This window comes from Pinus tabuliformis, chromosome 6, assembly GCF_031772625.1.
Source record: "Pinus tabuliformis cultivar Carrire ecotype Pingquan chromosome 6, CPIR1, whole genome shotgun sequence".
Lineage (NCBI taxonomy): Eukaryota > Viridiplantae > Streptophyta > Pinopsida > Pinales > Pinaceae > Pinus > Pinus tabuliformis.
This window is the reverse complement of record NC_142292.1, coordinates 220,302,681-220,321,879: the sequence shown is the minus strand read 5'-3', so window position 1 is coordinate 220,321,879 and position 19,199 is coordinate 220,302,681.

Genomic DNA, 19,199 nt, shown 5'->3' with positions numbered 1-19,199 from the left:
CAGACCGACTCTAACAGATAGAAGACCTGGTGAATCTAAGGGTGTTCTTCCTTAATTGCCTATTACTTGAGGTGGGAAGATTGTCTTAATAGATATGATGGTGTTTGATTGCCCTTTAGACTTTAATATGCTACTTGGGTGTGATTATGTCTATGCGATGAATGTGGTGGTGTCTTCACTCTTTCGAGTGATGTGTTTTCCTCATAAAGGGAATATTGTCACTATTGATCAGCTTGCATCTGATAATCAGCACTCTAATTCGAATTTACTGCAGAATACCCCTTGGTTTGTTCCAAGTGTTCAAGTAGACTCTACCTCGCCACAGATGAATTATGTCGTTTTGAATCCTGAATATTAAGTTGCTTCTGAGAAGGATTCGTTGAGCTATTATTTTCCTTCTTGGGACTTGGTCCTAATAATTGACCGACTGATTTCTCCTATGGCGACATGGGACCCCTTAATTCCCTCTTTTGATCCTTGTAGTTCTCATGATTTCTGAGAATTTGATTTGCCTTCACATGAGGAACTCTTTGAAGCCATGAGTTTTGACTACCAAAGGAGTCCTTATCCTGAGCCCTACAAGGAGTTTGTCCAGAAGAACTACGATGCGTAAGCTACAAGGCTACATGGTTGCTTGTACCATATTGTACATATAAGGTACACATTTTCAAGTATTGTATTCTATAACACAAGACTTTATCTGAAGTTTATATGTGGGATGTATTAACTTCTTGTCTAGTGTTCCTATTTATGTCTACAAAACTTGGAAGATTTCTCCTTTAGACATTTTTATTGTTGATCCATTATGACAGGTATTGGTTCTCCAAACTGGCATATAGGTTAGGTTTTTCACCTGCATTGTGCATTTATCAGTTTCCTTTCACATTTTGGCCTTAGGATCGACCCCACCAAGATATGACGTGGAACCTTCTCATTGCTTAGAAGTGTCATAACTTGTGTGGTAGAGCGCACCTTATCATGGGCGCCCTAGATAGTACCTTGTTGTCACTTGGCACCCATGCTAAATTTTTGTTCTTAGGCTCGAGAGTCCTCTTTAGTCCTGGCATGAATTGTGCATTGAAGCCTCATTCCTCTACTTCTTTGCTATTTTTCTGGCTTTATACCGTAGAGGCTCCTTTGTGTTGAGTTGTACCACTGCATTGCATGTTTACTACTTACACCTTTTGGCCTTGAGCTGACTTCACTTGGACTCATGTTTAAGCCACTTTTTGATCATGTATTCTACAAAATCAACCTTGAAAACACTTAACCTCTGCAACCTAACAAACCCTTTTACTCGTGGAGATAACATCCCTTTGAGTGTACTTGACCAGTTTTGCCACCTTGCATTGAGAATAGGAATGTTCCCCTCCCAGGAACTAGAGAATTTTATTTTTTTACACTCATTCTTTCCACTATACTATAGCATTCTTTTATTCTTTTTCAAGCTTCATATAAAATAAAAAGACAAAAAAATTATATATTCCAAAAATGAGAGGCAACGGGACATTACTTCCATATTTTGATGGTAGTTAGAGTCAGTTGTGTCACCCTTGAACAAAGCACTCAAAAGAAAGTCTTTCCTCTATTGGAGTGGGCTTTAGTTTGACATAGGAGAGCCTTAACCTTGTTATCGAGTTAGTCGTCCTATGATTGGTTACCTATTCCAATCATATGGAGAGTTTGCTTATGCCTCCTGCATGGAAAACTTATACAAAGTTATCATATGTTGCCATATAGTCACAGTTGACTTGTTCTTCTGTTCAAGGGAGGTAAACCTGAGTCAGCCGCTTTGCAGTGTCTCTTGACCTATTTTCAAGTCGACCATCCTTGGTTTTTAGCATCATGTTTGTTATCACATCAGTTTTATTGGTCCTTTGCTCATGCCGGTTTGAGAAGGTCTCCATTGACTTCTTGTTGGTGGGTCTTGTCCTTATTGACTACGACAAATTGCTCTGAGGGAAGATCTAGAGCTGCACCCTTGCCCTATTTTCATTATTGATAGTTCGCCTTGTGCTCAGCATCAATCAGTATCATGTGTCTTTGACTGGGTGGTTTCCCTTGTGTTCGACATCAGCTTTCATTATCAAACATTGGGATTTGTGGAGTGCCTTGGTTTCCATTTGACCCTATTGGTGGATTCCTCACCTCTATGTCAGTTTTCATTATTGGTTGGTTCAGAGGGTTTCTATCGTACGCTAGCCACATCTTGTGTACTTCGGGAAAGTGCTTTGGTTGGGTTACTACATGTTTTTTCTTCTGATTCCTTCCACATTATTGGCCTACGGGTTACACTCGCGCTACATTGAAGAAGGATGCCTTAATGCCTTCCTTCTAGTGGATCTTTTCCCATTGACTTCAGCTCATTGCTCTGGGAAAGGGATCTAGAGTCCATTGGTAGTACCTTATGGTTTTCAGTCATCAGTGGAAGATTCCTTCGCTATCGATAGTGGGAAAACATCAGTGTCTCCTGATTTATAGATTCTTTCAAGTGTTCGACTACAGCTAATTTATTCACACTTGTTAGATTGTACTGGGTACCTTGACTCTCATCATCATTATCTGTGAGTAGTCTCGCGTATTTTAACGGTATACATCAATGACTAGTAATCAAACAATTTCTCACATGGTCGACTTCAGATCATTCATTTACATTGTGTAGAAATGTACCACAGTAGTCGATGAAGACCTCAGGTTTGCATCAACATGTCCTGGTTCACTTGTTAGTTGTTCCTGTTTCTTCTAGTTGACACCATCCACATTATATGTTGTAGTTCCTTGCAGCGACATCTTATATGTTGGCACCCGAGTTGCGGTGTAGTACCATTCATTCCATCATGTTCACTTGGTACTATTTGGATCAATTCCTTGGCTTTAGCGATCAGCTTCATACTTTAGCATCAGTGATCAGCTCTTTATATGTGATATTCAGACATGTACTTTCTTGATTATGATCAGATGATCCATTATGTATTTCCAGTTCCTTTATACTTGTATGCATATTGGATCCGCTTTTGTACTTGACATGTGGACATGTTTTACTATTTGTGAGCATGGTTATGCTCGCCTCAGACAACAATGCTTTCTGATCTCTTTCGATGGCTTGGAAGGCTGAATTATGGTGAACTCCTTCTCGGTCTCGGCATGATTCCTTCCATATACTTAATACATTTCAGCCATCATGTACCCGTTCTGAGCTCATATATTAGGGGCATTTTTTATAGCACCATTTACCACTCCTGGTAGATCTAATGCTCTGATTATGGCCTAGGGAAACCCTTCCTTCCAAACTTGGTCCAAAATATAAAAAACAATGTTTTATTCCCTATACTCTACTTTTCATCATGATAAAAGAGTGTACACATGGGTCAACATATATCCAACCCACATACATATGTTTTTTTTTTGTAAGCTTAGGTAGGACCCTCTCATTTTTGAGTTTTTACATGTCCGTTATTCACCCCATTTTCGGGGAGGGTAGCACAAGAATCGAACCCAAGATCTCCGCTTCGGTGAGACTTCATTTCCATGACCATTCCTACTTGAGCTACCCCATGCGGACAACCCATGTACATATGTTAAAACAATTAAAAAAATTAAATTTCCTTAATTTCGGGTGGAGTTCATGGGTTTTACCTATTACTCACCTCCTATTGCCTGTGGCCCAACTGTTTCCCAACTAAAAAAACTAATTTGGAGAGGTATAAATAAACCTCCATGGGAAGGCCTTAAGGGAGAAAGGATGAGATATTGATACTATAGTGAGATTATCCTTGATCAAGTCTGAAGAATCCCTGTGCCTCCTGCACTCCCCAAAGCTTCAAGAAACCCTTGTTTCCTTGATTATAGATATCCCCCATCTTGCTTGAGATATCTTTGTATTGGTGATGGAGGAATATTGTTGAAGGCCGGGAAAGGACAGATCCGGAGGACGGTTCTGCTTAGAGCCAGAGAAGGACTCAAGTCATATTTCTCCACCGTATTTATAACTTACTTCAATAAAAGGAATGTTGTTCTGTTTCTGATATGAAATGTGTTTATGCACCAAATTATGTTGTAATTCGTTTATGAATCTTATATTGATGTATAATTAGTTATTCATTTATATTTTTTAAAGTTAACATCATGTATATTCTTTATGTTTCTACTATCGTGTATGTTCCATTTGAACAATTTTCAGGTTTCAAGAATATCGGGAGAAGTTGAGGGTTTGCACCCTATGGGATCTACCGAAACGAAGGACATAAGGGTAAGGACACTCCTACACGATTTAGTAGAATAAGCATTTTTGATGATTGCTTGAGCATTTCTTGTTGTGGTTTTCCCTCTACTCTGTTGGGTTTCTCAACCTAAAGCCCTAGGGTGGTTTTACCTGTAACAATGTCTTAATTTTTCTAACCAGTCCTTTCTATTCATTTGTACTGTCTTCGTCATGATATTCTCTAGGACTTTGTTTGACGACTCCACTTGTCTGTTTGTTTGAGGATGGTATGGAGTTGATTTTCTATTTTTAATATTGTACTTCTCTGTAAGATCACGAATAAGATTCGAAGTGAACTATGTGCCTTGGTCAGTTACAATCTGTCTCCGTACTCCAAATTTGAAAAATATTTCCTCGAAGAGGAATGTGACCACTGTGTGTTCTGTTGCTCTTGCTACTGCCTTTGTCTCAACCAACTTAGTAACATAATCAATACATACCAAGATTTACTTCTTTCCATTTGAAGGTGGATTTATTGGTCCCACAAAGTCTAAAGCCCATTGCTCAAATGGCTCTATAAGTACTTGTGGCTTAGGTGGAATTTCATCTGATATTATTGACCTTCCTATTATTTGGAATCTGTCACACCTTTTTACATAGGCTTTGGAATCTTTGAGGATTGATGGCCAATAGTAGCCTAGTTGCAGCACCTTATAGGTTGTCCGCTTGTCTGCAAAATGACCACCACATGGCTCATCACGACATGATTTGAAAGTTTCTAATATTTTGTATTCTCTAACACATATTCTTATTATTAGATCAGAGCTTGTATAAAAGAGATCACTATTGACCCAACTATATCTAGAACTTTCTCTAATTATCTTTCGTTTTTGTTTATTTGTGAACTGGGATGGTAATTTTCCAGAGGATAAATAGTTTGCTATATCTACAAACCATGGTGTTTTGATAGTTATTGCAAATAGATGTTGATCTAGAAAATTATCTGAAATTGGATTTAGATCACCAAGTGTATGAAGCCTTGAAAGGAAATCAGCTACTTGATTGTCTTTACTTGGTCGATCTTGAATTATAATATTAAATTCCTACATTAACAATATCCATCTTGTAATTCTACCATTTGTGATTGCTTTATTCATTAAGTATTTGATTGTTGAATGGTATATGTGAATGAACACTTGGTAGCTTGTTATGTAATGCCTGAATTTGTTTACTGCATGTACTACAACTAACATCTCTTTTTCTGTGACTATGTAGCTCAATTTTGTCGGTGTTAAGTTTTTACTTAAGAATTATATAGCATAATTAAATAGGTTTTCTTTCTATCCAAGTGATGCACCTATAATTGTATAATATGCACCAGTGGAGATATGAAATGGCAAAGACCAATTTGGTCCTCAAAGAATGGGGGCAACTGATAGTTTTTCTTTCAATAATTGAAATGCATTTGACAGTGAATTGTCCATTGGAATTCAACATCTTTTGTAAGTAAATTGAATAGAGATAGAGCTATTTTATTGAATTTTTCAATAAATCTCCTATCGTAGCCTGCATAACCCAAGAAAATTCTTACTTCCTTTTGAGTCTTAGGTGGCATTAAATTCACAATGACTTGTATTTTTGTTGGGTCCACCTTGATTCCTAATGAGGAAATATGGTGTCCCAACATTATCCCCTCTATTAACATCATGTAGCATTTTTCATTACTTAGAGATAGATTTGTCTCTATGCATCTTTTGAAAAATTTCTCAAGATTTTTCAAACAATTGTCAAATGTGTTTCCATATACAGTGAAATCATCCATATAGAATTCTACACATTCATGGACCGGATCAACAAATATTGCAAGGACTGCTCTTTGGAAAGTAGCAGGTGAATTACATAGCTCGAAAGGAAAAACATTGTATGCATATGTTCCCCATGGGCAAGTAAATGTTGTTTTGTCCTAGTCTCCCATTGTTATTCCAATCTGATTATACCCACTAAATCCATTTAGAAAAGAAAATAATTTCTTCCCAGCTAATGAATCTAGGACCTGGTCAATAAATGGTAGTGGGAAATGATCTTTTAATGTTGCTTTGTTCAATTCCCGGTAATCTACACATATCCTCCACTTCCCATTTTTATTTGGCACTATTACTAATGGAGAAACCCATTAACTATTAGAAATAGGATAGATTAATCCAACTTGTAATAGTTTATGTAATTCTTCTTTCAATATTTCCTTCATCATGAGGTTCATCCTCATTTGAGGTTGCCTTACTGGTTTAATATGATCATCAGTATAGATGTGGTGGATACATGTGTTGGGATGAATCCCCTACATATCTATGTAATCCGAGGTGAAAGCCTTTGAATATTTCTTTAACAATGCTATTACCTCTTGTTCTTGTGACGCTTTTGAGTTATTACCAATATTCAAATGTTTTCCAGGACAAATCTCAATAGTTTTAATTTTTGAATTGGGAATTGTGTTAACAGGAAAAATATTTGTGAATGAATCCTGCAATGATTGAATTGTGCAGGTTTCCTAAAAACAGTGGTTCAAAAGATTACTTGCAGCTTCATACTAGGTTACTCTAAGCTTCTCTGAAATATCTGGTTCTGAGATGAAAAGATCTAATATATCTTCATTCTTCTCTTCTTCTCTAATGTCAAAGAATTGGTTAATACTGAGAACTAATTTAGTTTGTTGTTGTTCTTGTCCTTCAATCCATGATAATAAAGAAGGTGCTTGTGCTGGAGAATAAAGTGTGATGTGCTTTCTTTCATCCCCATGTGCAATAATCATACTTCCTGATTTGCATCCTATAAAGGCATCAACAGTGGCTAACCATGGTCTGCCTAAGATTAGAGGATGTCCTCCTAAGTTTGTTTTTGGCTGCAAAATGAGGAAGTCTACAGGATACTCCCATGAATCCAGAGAGACTATGATATCTTCTAATATTCCTTCTGGTACAACCTTAGATCTGTCTACTAACTCTAAAATGGTAGTAGTAGATCTAATGTTGTTTAAATCCAAATGTTTTATTGTCTCTGTAGTCATTAAATTTATAGCTGCTCCCAAATCTATTAATGTGTTTGGAACTGAAAAATTATTTATTGAAATAGTAACCATAGGGATACCAGGGTCAATATATTTTTTGACTGCTGTCTTTGTAGACATGAGGCTAGCTAGTTTTCCAATGACTTGGATTGTAGTAGGATCCTTTTTCTTTTTACCAATTTTCTTGATGCATAATTCCTTTACTGTTTTAGCATAAATTGGAATTTCTTTTATTGCCTGTAATAAAGAAATTTTGACATAAGCATTTTTTAATTCATCCAAAATATCAAATTCAGGAAGAGACATTTGAATTTTTTGCTCTACTAACCTTTTTGGATAGGGTGGTGTTTGAGTTATTACAGTTTTTCATTTCTAACTTTGATTTTCTAAATGTGATGTTTCAGGTTGTTCTCCTTGTTTAGTCAGTTCTTCTATGATCGAAGGAGAATCCTTATGTAGTACTTTCCCAAACCTTAAATGGACATCATTTATGGGAAGAATGGACTATGTTGGAAAATATGTTGCTTCTTCCACATTGTATGTAGGTTTATCCATTTTGTTACTTGGATTTTCTACTAGCTAAGATGGTAGTTGAGTTGGTCTAGGTTGGTTCGAAGGAAGCTGTAGCTTCTGTGGTTAAGTTAGTAATGGTGCAGAATTTTGTTGTGGAAATGTCATGGATGGTGGATATTGTTGAAACTGTTGGTATGGAAGTGGCTGTTGATATTGTTGTTGGTATTGTTGAGGATACATTTTTTGAGGTGGCTGGTCTCCATAACTATATCCTCTACAACCTTGTGCAGGTTGGTTTTGATATTATTGTGGAGGCCAAGCTTTCCATGTCATTGAGGTATTCCAAGCATTTTGAGGAGGATATTGATAGTTTTGTTCAGGGAATTGCTGAGGAATCTTTGGCTACCAAGGCCTTCTTGGTGCCACATAGTAAAAGCCTTTTTCTCCTTGTACTTCTTCCATTGGATTCATTTGCAATTATTTCAACTTTATATAGCTTTCCGTTGAATGGATTTCTGTGCAAAGGCCGCATATCTGAATACTATCTAAAGGAAATTCTCTTAATGGATGCTTCTTTCTACATTTGGGACAAAAGATTGCTAAGATTTGTTCTTTTTCTTATTTCTTCTTGTTTGCTTTCAGAACATCTACCTGTGCCCTTTATGTACTTAGAAGATTAGTTTTGAAGTTTTCCAGAAAACTCCCTATCTTTTCTCTTGTTAACCCTCCTATTGCTAATTTTTCCGCTTTTGAGCTAACATCTTTCCTTCCAGTTTTTTTTCTTCCTCTTGAATATTTTTGACATAGACCTGCAATTTCATGAAATGGTAAGTTTGAAATATCACCCTTGTCCATTACATTCACAACGTCAAGATATTCATCTCTTATACCTTTTAGAAAGATTGTGCAGACGGTATCTAAGTTCAGAGAGTGTTGTTTAGATTTTTGAATATTGTAAGAAAATCTTTCCAAATACTCTTCTAAACTTTCATCTTCTTGTTATGTCATTCTAAAACCATCCTCTTTCGAGTCCCTAGGCCTACAATAGGCTTGATACTTTTTAAGAAATATTTTCTTCATGTCGTCCCAAGAAGTGATTGTACGTTCTCCTAAACCCATGAACCATTTTAATGCTGATGCTTTCAAAGTAGCAGGAAAGAGGTGAAGTTTGTGTGTGTGATTTGTGTATCCATAAGTTCTACACAAGATATCAAATTCAAACATAAATGAGTCAGGATCTTCTGTTGACATTCCATAAAATTTAAGCAATACAGAAGGTGGAATGTTTTTCATTTTCACTTCTTCTCCTAATATTGCACTTATATCTAATATTGGAAAGCCAAAATTAGCTTTCTCATCATCGGTATTTTCTTGTTCATTATCATTTAGTCTTTTGTTATCATACTCTATTTTTCTTTCTTCTTCTCTATTTCTATCAACTTCTCTTTTTTCTTGTTCCTCTCTTTGTCTTCTCCATTCTCTATTGTTTTTCATATTGAAGTCTGTGTTTTGGAGTGAGGATAGTGGATCCTTTCCCTTCTTCCGACATAGTTTCAACTATTATAGCAACTTGAGACTCAAGTTGTTGTTCGTTTTCAAAAATAGGTTGATCTATGGGTTCAAAAATGGGTTGATCTATTTGTTTAACAATTTTCCTTGTTTCCTTTTGTTTTTCTAAAATTGGTGGTGCTTTTGGAGTTTGTTTTCTTTTTACTTCCAAGGCTAACAAGCTTTGTCTTTCAATTAAAGTTAATCTTTGTCCTGTTCTTTATTTCTCCTCTAATTCTTCTAGATTTGGTTTACCAACAACCAGTGTAGTTAGTTCTGATGGTTAAATTTTTAGGGGGTTTTTCTTAATGAATCTACCTTTCCGATCTCTTCTCTAGGCATAAAGAAACATAACTAAAAGAAACATACCATGACTAAATTTTTATTGTGTTTTTTTTGTTGTTTTATTTATTCTAATTGACTATGTCGATGAATGCCTCCCCAGCAATGATGCCAAAATGTTGGGCTAATTTAGTAACACAAATTAACACAAGTATTTCATTATCAATCCAGGTTTGTAAAACTTGGAGGCATGTCCAAAATGTATGGATATCAGATGTAATCAAGGTTAGAAGATAAAATATGAGAAATAAGGAAATATATATTATAAATATAAATCTAATTAAATATTTTCTATTTCACTTATGCAATATATGTGAGATGAAGTGGTTCCTAACTTAGGAGAAAGAGTTGTGTCCTTCTTCTACAATATTACTTGATGAATAGAAATAAAAAACCATTAATTGACAACAAATTAAGATGCAAAAACCAATAATGAAAGAGTTTCCTAACTTAGGAGGCCCCTGCTATTCCTCATCATAGATTCATTGATCATAATACTATTGTTAGAAAACTGGAACTTGATAAAATTACTTGAGAGCAAGAAGGATGAACTTTAGTTTTTATTAATTAATCCAATAGAAAGAGGGTTCAACTAGAACACTGGGTTGTCCCTTCATAAAAATATGATAAATAAACCAAAATTCTTTAGCATACATAAATCATCATACATCAAATCAAGTAAACAAATATGAAGCAACTAGTTTATGAAAATCAAGCTAGATTAACCATGAAGTGTACTTAGCTTGGAGTGGGGGCCCTCCACCCTTGCCTTGCACACTTGAAGAGATTATCAACTATTGAAAGTTCAGTCAGTCATCCACACCATTGAACATAAAAATGAAGGTAGAACAGGTTCTTCCAATTAACTCAAAGTATTCAGATGTCTCAACATAAAATTATACAAATTCTACATACACTAAGCCTTCACAATTTTGGCTTAAATAGAAGATTATGAAACAAACTGATCTAAAGTATCTATAAAAACTATGTCTATCCATATCCACCTATCCAAGACGAACTCATCCAACCTATCACTAAAAATATGGAAAATCCCATGAAATCATAAAACTGCCCTATTTCCTAGGGATTTTATGAATGACTGGTCCTGTTTGACCAACTTTGAGTGGGCCTAGTTAAGCTTGGTTTGACCAAACCAATAGGATTTATTTCAATCCTAGTTCCTAAGATTTCCATAAATGTATTCATCTCGTGTCCAGGTGTCTTGCAAATATGACATCCATATAGCCATTACGGGAATTTCTGATTTTGTCCAAAAATGCACTTGAAATTCATTTTTCGTAAAAACTTCTAAAAATTGTAAAATTAAATTTATATAACTGAATATGCATAAATACATCAAAATGAGGTGGATGTGATGGAAAATTGATGGAAAATATAGAAATTAAGTATGTCTTCTAAGCAAATCTAGACCAAAAATGAGGGCCAACATCTGGCAATGTGAGAATTGGTGCAGGGCAGACACAATGATTCATCTCAAAAAACACCTTATGTTACGACAAAGACTAGAAATATTTTTCTTTCACTCTTCCCCTGTTAACTTGACTCAAAGGCCAAGTGATATGAGAGAATCCAAACATGAAGCTTCGATAAAAAGTTGTGAAGCTTTATTAGAGTGGTCGGGACAGAGAAAATCACGAATAACATGGATCTTAGCTGAATCCACATGCATACCTTGCTTGTTAATGAGGTAACCCATATATTGGACTTGGCTCATTCCAAAGGTGGATTTCTCAAATCTAGTACAAAGTTTGTGCTATTGCAGGGGCTGAAGGACCTACCGAATGTGTTTCAAGTTCTCTTTCAAACTCTTGTTAAAGATGAGGATGTCATCTAGATATACAACCATGAACGAGTTGGTAAAGGGCTAGAAGATGTCATCCATCAACCTCATAAAATTGGCAGGGGTATGTATCAACCCGAAAGACATGACCAACCACTCAAAAAGACCATCCTTGGATTTGAAGGTAATCTTCCATACATCTATGGGATCTATTGGAACCTAGTGATAACTAGACTTTAAATTGAGCTTGCTAAAATACTTGGCCCTTTTGAGCTGGTCAAGAAGGTAATCAATCGATGGGATTAGATACCTATTCTTAATAATGATTTTATTTAGTGCCTGATAATCAATGCAAAGTCTCCAGGTCCCATCCTTCTTTTGTACAAGTACAGTGTGGAACCCCAAGGTGATGATCTTGGTTGATTGTGCATTTTTTGTAGAAACTCCTAGATATTTTACTTGATTTCTTCATTTTACAAAATAGAGCAGTGGTATATCAACCAATTGGGTAGAAGGACTTTGGGAGTCTGATCGATCAAATGCTTGACTTGATAATGTGATGGTACCCCTATGGGTGAGGATAATATGTCCATGTATTATTCCATGACCTTATCCACTTTCTTCTGTTGCGCGGTGGAACCCTACGCGAGGGACATGGATGTGACCATGATATTCCCATTACTTTGAGAATGAATAATAAAAAATGAAAATTTCCTGGTTTGGGAGACGATCTTACTGCATTGCTTAGTAGATATCAAAGAGATGGTGGTAGGAAGAACTACCTCCTGTATATTGTATAACTTATTGCCCAAAGTAATAATAATAGTGTGAGCCTCGACTCATACATAATATGATGTTTCCACACGTATGGTTGGCCTAATAATACATCAAAAACTTCAAGAGGAGTAATGTCACATAGTTTCTCATCTATGAAGGGTTTAATGCTGTAGGGAAGATGACACTGATGGACGATGTGAAGACCTCATCCTTGGTGGAGCCACTCGATGGTGTATGGATGTAGGTGTGGTGTGGTTGGTAGGCCCAACCACTTAACGAGCTATGTTGATATGAGTTTCTTGTGTCTCCTTCTGTCGAAAAATAATTGCATTGGTGACCCCTTCACCCACATCTATGAGTGGAAGAGATGACCCCTTCCTCCGGATCTTTGGGATAGATATTATAGATCTTAGTGGTGGAAATGATGTTGTTTGGCACTGCATCAATAATTGAATTCCTTTTCTCATTCCCCTTGTTGAGTTCCGACTCAAAGTCGAAACAAGCATCTCACTCTGAAGCTTTCAACTCAGCCACCAATGATTTCTTGACTCGACACTCACTTGTGTTGTGAGTGGGGCTCATATGGAACTCACACCACTTTCCTTTATTCTTCTTTGTCTTCATGCTATTTTTATTTGACTGAATATTCGATGGGTTGTCTTGGGTCATACCACCTTAGATTTGACCTTTTTTCTACAGTTTGGGGGTACATTTCACTTGCTTCAAATTCATAGATCCAAAGTCTCGCTTCTTTGGTTTAAATTTCTACTCATTCTTGACAATGTATCATTAGGTGGTGCCAAACAAGGAGATGTGTTTCATGCTAGATGTATTTTTTTAGACAATTGTGGTGCTTGAGTAGCAGATGTCGTTCATAATCCTTGATACCCAGTTCATGTGAAGGGTATAAAAAGTATTTGTGAATTGTGAAACAAGTTGGTCCCTTCCCTACCATAATGTGGTCCATTTTATGTACTTATCTTCATAGCTCCTAAGATTGTATTACTATTCCTTGATGGTGTCTCGGAAACAATTCCAAGTGGGTGCAACTGAAAACGGTGAGGGTTCCCTATCATCCCTCTACTCACAATAGGTTTCTTGCTAGTCCTTGATGTGGGGGGCGACTTTGAAGAGTAAAATAGTAATATTTTCCCTATTGGAAAAATCATGAACAAAAAAATATCCTTGCAACATATTTAACTAGTAATCTATGACATCTGCATCTATCTGGCCTTTCAATATGGGAATTTCAAGGTTGACTTGTACCTTAAAGTGAGTGGTGCTTCCAAGGTGGTTACTGGAGGAAGATGCGTTGCATTTGGGCATCTGCCGAAGGATCTGGGCAAAATTTTCCATAATCTCATTCCTTTGTTGCTCGAGGGATTCTTTGAGCAATATTTTGAAAGGATATCCCGCTCCCTCATGTTTCTTTTCTTTTGCCATGGGAGGATGCCTGGGTTGGCAAGGAAAGTCCTGCAAAGGTTCAACCATTTCTAGCCCTAACTCCTTATACCTCAACCTCATAGGGGACATGCACAAAAAATATAGAAAAATCAAATTGCTCCGATACCATTGATCTAGATTTATGTAGGAATGAAATGAAATATAAATTTAAACATAAATACATAACTACAATGAAAATTGAACTTAAAATCATTAATAAAAAAATACTAAAAAATATTTACATGCATAATGGAAATAAACTAGCTCGAGCGATGGTAGCTTATCTATAAGAATAGATGTTGTGGCTACATGCCTCTGAACTTTGTTCCAATGAGGCTAGCTCAAAGGCCTTTTATTATTGAGAAACAAGGGAAAACCCCGACATCTAAAACCCAAACCTAGGAGATGAAGTGTGAAACATTTGTGGGCCCAGTTGGGGTTAGTGGGTACACTAAATTCCCAGGGTTGTAACTTTGGCATACAATCTGTGTTTGATGTGCATAATCCTTCATTAGAAATACCTATATGGAAACGATGACTTTTGATTTCAAACCTTGTTGGAAAAAATACTGAGAGGGGGTTGAATCAATATTTACAGTTCAATAATATTTCATTTCACAAACATATTTATATACGCTACTTCTGTGAATTAAAATTGCATGTACACGCTACTGTGATTAGAGAAACCAACGTATACCAAGAGAAATTATGATTTAGCCAATTTATCATGTGTTGAACTTTAATCAGTGCATCAGTAACTTGTTAAACAGTGTAGTAAAAACATAATAAACCATCACACATAAGCAACACACATGAACACCAAGATTTAAGGTGGAACCCAATGTGGGAGTAAAACCACCTACTACTATCGTCCCTGTCTTCTTTTAATATTAAGAAAATTTGTTTACAATCTTTTACTGGTGCAGACTCATACTAGGACGTAGGCACCCACTTGCAGAAGGCTACAACTTTCTCTCATTTTACAGCTTCTACTGGAAAGGAGCTACAACCCCCTAGTTGTTGCACTATCCAATGTGTTTACTAGTACGTAGGCACTGACCTACAGAAGGCTATGAACTTCTATCTTCCTCTACGGACCACATTTCATAAATTTTTAGACTGGATTCTCTGGGTACAAAAAAATACAAATGAAGGCCTCGTTTCATCAAATTTTCATACTGACCCATCAAAACTTTCAAGCTAGATCAACCAATAATGAATTAATATGAATAGTCATATCATTGTCACCAGAACACTGTGCTGAAACCAGAAACCTGCATCATAATTCAGAACCAACTATAACCTCAAAAATCATGTATCAGAATGTATACGCTACTTTACTGAACCCAACCTGCGTGTATATGCTACTTCCTTTAACCAAACCTGCGTATACCTTCAAAACTACTGAAACATAAAATTTCTGAATCAAGTTTGTACCAACCAATAAATTACTGAACATCTACTGTCAATTTACATAATTTTACACAGGAAATATAAAACATAAAATATACTTCAGATAGAACTATTCTTGAGAAACCCTTTTCACTTGCACACCTTGGCCTTTTGATCTTCTCCTCCTTATATAGTTTTTGGCCTTTCTCAATACCTCGGAACAAAACGACTTAGGACCCATGGTTTTCTTGGACGGGATCAAAAAGTTATTACTCCACTCAATATTGTGGGCTAATACCATGGTATTAACCCCTAGTATTCTTTACTCTTGAATTTCCTTGATTTTCTGACATATATGCACTTTTCCTCTTGTGAAAGTGCGTGTATACGTATACACTCTTTTTGTTATGTGAACCAACATGTGTATGATATCTTGACTATGTGGACCTGTGTATACATCTTAAATGGCTTTACACTATCCTTTTCCTTCAACTTCTTTATTTTGATCAGTAGACCTTAGTTCCATCTTCCTGTTCTTATATACTAATGCCATGTTACCTCTCTATAGACCCGTTATACTGAAAGTTTCCTTTTATCAAAACTGAACTGACTTGTGAGTGAGTTTCCATCAAGGAAAACACTTGTATAATAATGCCAACAATTTCCCCCTTTTGACTTGATGGAAACCATGTTGGTGTTGATTAATGTAAGCTATAGAAACTATTAGAGATAACAAGCAACACCAAAATACTCTCCCCTTTGACATCAAGGGTAAAGGGCAGACCAAGATACTCTCCCCCTTTGATATACATTATCTTGTCCATGCTCCCTCTGAGTACATGCAGAGTCTGCAGAGATATGTTTCAAAAGTATAACATGACTCTATAACTCAACCAAGTGAGTATGACCTCCCTAATACCAATGCCTCATACATACATCAATCACCCAACCAAGTAGGGATACACCCAATTTGACTCATCCACCCAGCTAATTGGGGATATACCAGTTGTTTATACATGACTAAAATGCAACAACTATTACATCACCCATCCCATGCCTAGTGGGGATACAAATTACATTATATGTCCAATAGGACTCATTCAAACATAGACAATGACAGAACGAGAAATATCACACCCTATTACTTCTGCAACAAATGATATAAATATTTAAAACCATAGCTAAACTCATCAACCATAATGCCAACAATGCAGAATGTGAGTGAAGGCTAATGCTCCCCCTGAACCTATGCTACATGTGAATTATCAACAAGTCATTAATCAAGGCATCTTTGTCAGTCAAATAAAAATCAATGAACAAAGCATATTGTCAGCTTATAATCATCAATATCAGACTGAGCACCCATATCAGAGTTTGAACCACTGTTTTTCTGTCAAAAAAACATATACGCTTCTGCAGCCACAGAAACCCACATATATACGCAACTATACTTCATGAAACCTTCGTGTATGAACCTTCCTCTGAAAAATTGGATTTAACAGCAGGATGATGCAACAATACTCCCAACTTTTGTTTGAGATATTCAAATGTTTCTCTAAGAACCAGTTTGTTGAATATATTAGCAACCTGTTCTTTGGAGGGAACATACTCCAATTTAACCTTTTGTTCAAGCACTTATTCTCATATAAAATGGTACTTAATGGGTATGTGCTTGGTCTTGGAGTGCATGAAAATATTTTTTGAAACACTGATGGGACTTGTATTATTACATAAGAATGGAGATGGGCGGAGTACATGTGATCTGAATGTCTTGCAATGTTTGCATCATCCAAATTAGTTGTGTACAACAAGATTCAACAACCACATATTTGTCTTTAGCTGTAGATAAGGCAATCGAACTTTGTTTCTTGCTAAACAAAGACAGTAATTGTGAACCCATATAGAATGGACCTCCACTACTGCTCTTTCGATCATCAACACTTCCTGCCCAGTCTGCATTTTTATATGCATGAAGAGTAAGGTCTTGATATTTAGGATACCATAGTCCAAATTCTTGAGTTCCTTGAAGATATTTGAAAATTCTTTTAACTGCCTAAAGATGTGATTCATTTGGATTTGTTTTGAACCTTCCAACAATTCCTACTGCATGCATGATATCAGGTTTGGTACTTGTTAGATAAAGTAGACTTCCAATCATAGATCTGTAAGTTGGTTGGTTTACTGCTGGTGATTCATCGTTAGAACTGAGACTGCATCCTGTTACCATTAGAGAACATTCTCGTTTAGAATCTTACATTCCATATTTATTCAAGATTTGCTTGAGATATTTGATTTATGAAAGAAAAATACCATATTTTGTTTTCTGTACTTGTAGACCAAGAAAATAAGTAAGTTCACAAAGTAAGGACATTTCAAATTCTTGCTCCATTATCGAAGCAAATTTTTGACTCATAGATTTTCATTGCTACCAAAGATGATATCATCAACATAAACAACAATAATTAGTAGTTTATCATTTTCAATCTTTGTGTAAGTTGTTATCTACAGAACCTTTTGTGAAACTTTGCTGTTTTAGATATTTGTCAAGACAGTAATACCAAGCCCTTGGAGCCTGTTTCACACCATAAAGAGCCTTTTTGAGCTTGCATACAAATTTTGCATCATTTCCTAGAATGAATCCTTCAAGTTTCTCAATATAAACTTCTTCTTCTAAATTTCCATTAAGAAAGGTCGGCAACAGGTGCAAAAGTTTCTTCAAAATCTATACCTTCTTGTTGAGCATACCATTTACAAACAAGTCTTGCCTTGTTTCTAATAACTTCTCCATTTTCATTCAACTTATTCTTAAATATCCATTTTGTTCCTATAACATTTTTTATCATGAGGTCTAGGAACGAATTCCCAAGTATCATTCTTTTCAATTTGGTCAAGTTCTTCATCCATGGCCTTAACACAACATTCATCTTTCCTAGCTTCATTTACATTCTATGGTTCTGTGGAAGATAGTAATGCTAGATAACTTGAGGTCCTTGTGAGAGTTCTTGTTGTCTGTACTCCAAACCATTTTTCTCCTAGAATTTGAGATTCTGGATGATTCTTTTGAACATACCTAGATGAAGTCTTTTCCCTGTCTGTTGTGTCTTCTTATGGTGTTTCATTGGTTTCTTCCTCTATATCATTTTGATTTGATGCGGGAAAGCATTCCCCATCTTCCTCATTGTCATATTCCTTTGTTGATTTCATTTGTTCCGAATTTCTGCATCCTTCATCAATTACAACATCAATGCATTCAACAATTTTCTGAAGTCTTTTATTATGACATTTGTATCCTTTACTTCTGGACGAATAACCAAGAATAATTTCTTCATTTGCTCTGGGTTCAAACTTACCAAGTTTTTCATCAGTCCTTTTGATGAAACATTTTTTTCCAAAAACTCTAAAGTGTTTTACAGTAGGAGGCTTACCATACCAAAGTTCATATGGAGTCTGATCGCTATTTACCCGAACATTTTCTTTGTTGAGAATAGTCACGACAACAAATGCAGCTTCAACCTAGAAGGTTGTGGGAGTTCCAAATTCATCAAGCATCGCTTGAGCAATTTGTTGAACTGTGTTGTTCATTCTTTCAACCACGCCATTTTGTTGAGGAGTTCTGGTGATAGAGAATTGCCTTTTTATTCCCTGTTGTTCACAAAAGTCAAAGAATTATTCTGATATGGAATTCTCCCCCTCGATTAGATCTGAGACATTTGATTTTTCGATTTGATTTATTTTCAAATAAAGCTTTGAAGGCTTTAAAATTTTCAAATGCTTCATCTTTATGCTTTAGTAGACCTATCCAACACATCCTGGAAAAATCACCAATAAATAAAATAAATTATTATTCTCCATGAGGTGACTTTTTCCTTGTAGGACCACATAGATCAGTATGAATGAGTTCAAGAGGCTTACTTGCTGATCCTTATTTTTCACCGAAATGAACTCTGGTTTGCTTACCGAGTTGACATTGTTTGCATATGGTATTTTCTGGGATACTGATATCTAGAAGATCATGGACTGCCTTGAGCCTGCATGCTTTTCTTATTTGAGAAAGGCTTAGATGTCCCAATCTTCTATCCCATAGCCAGTTTTCATCTGCTTTTCTTAGACAGAATTGT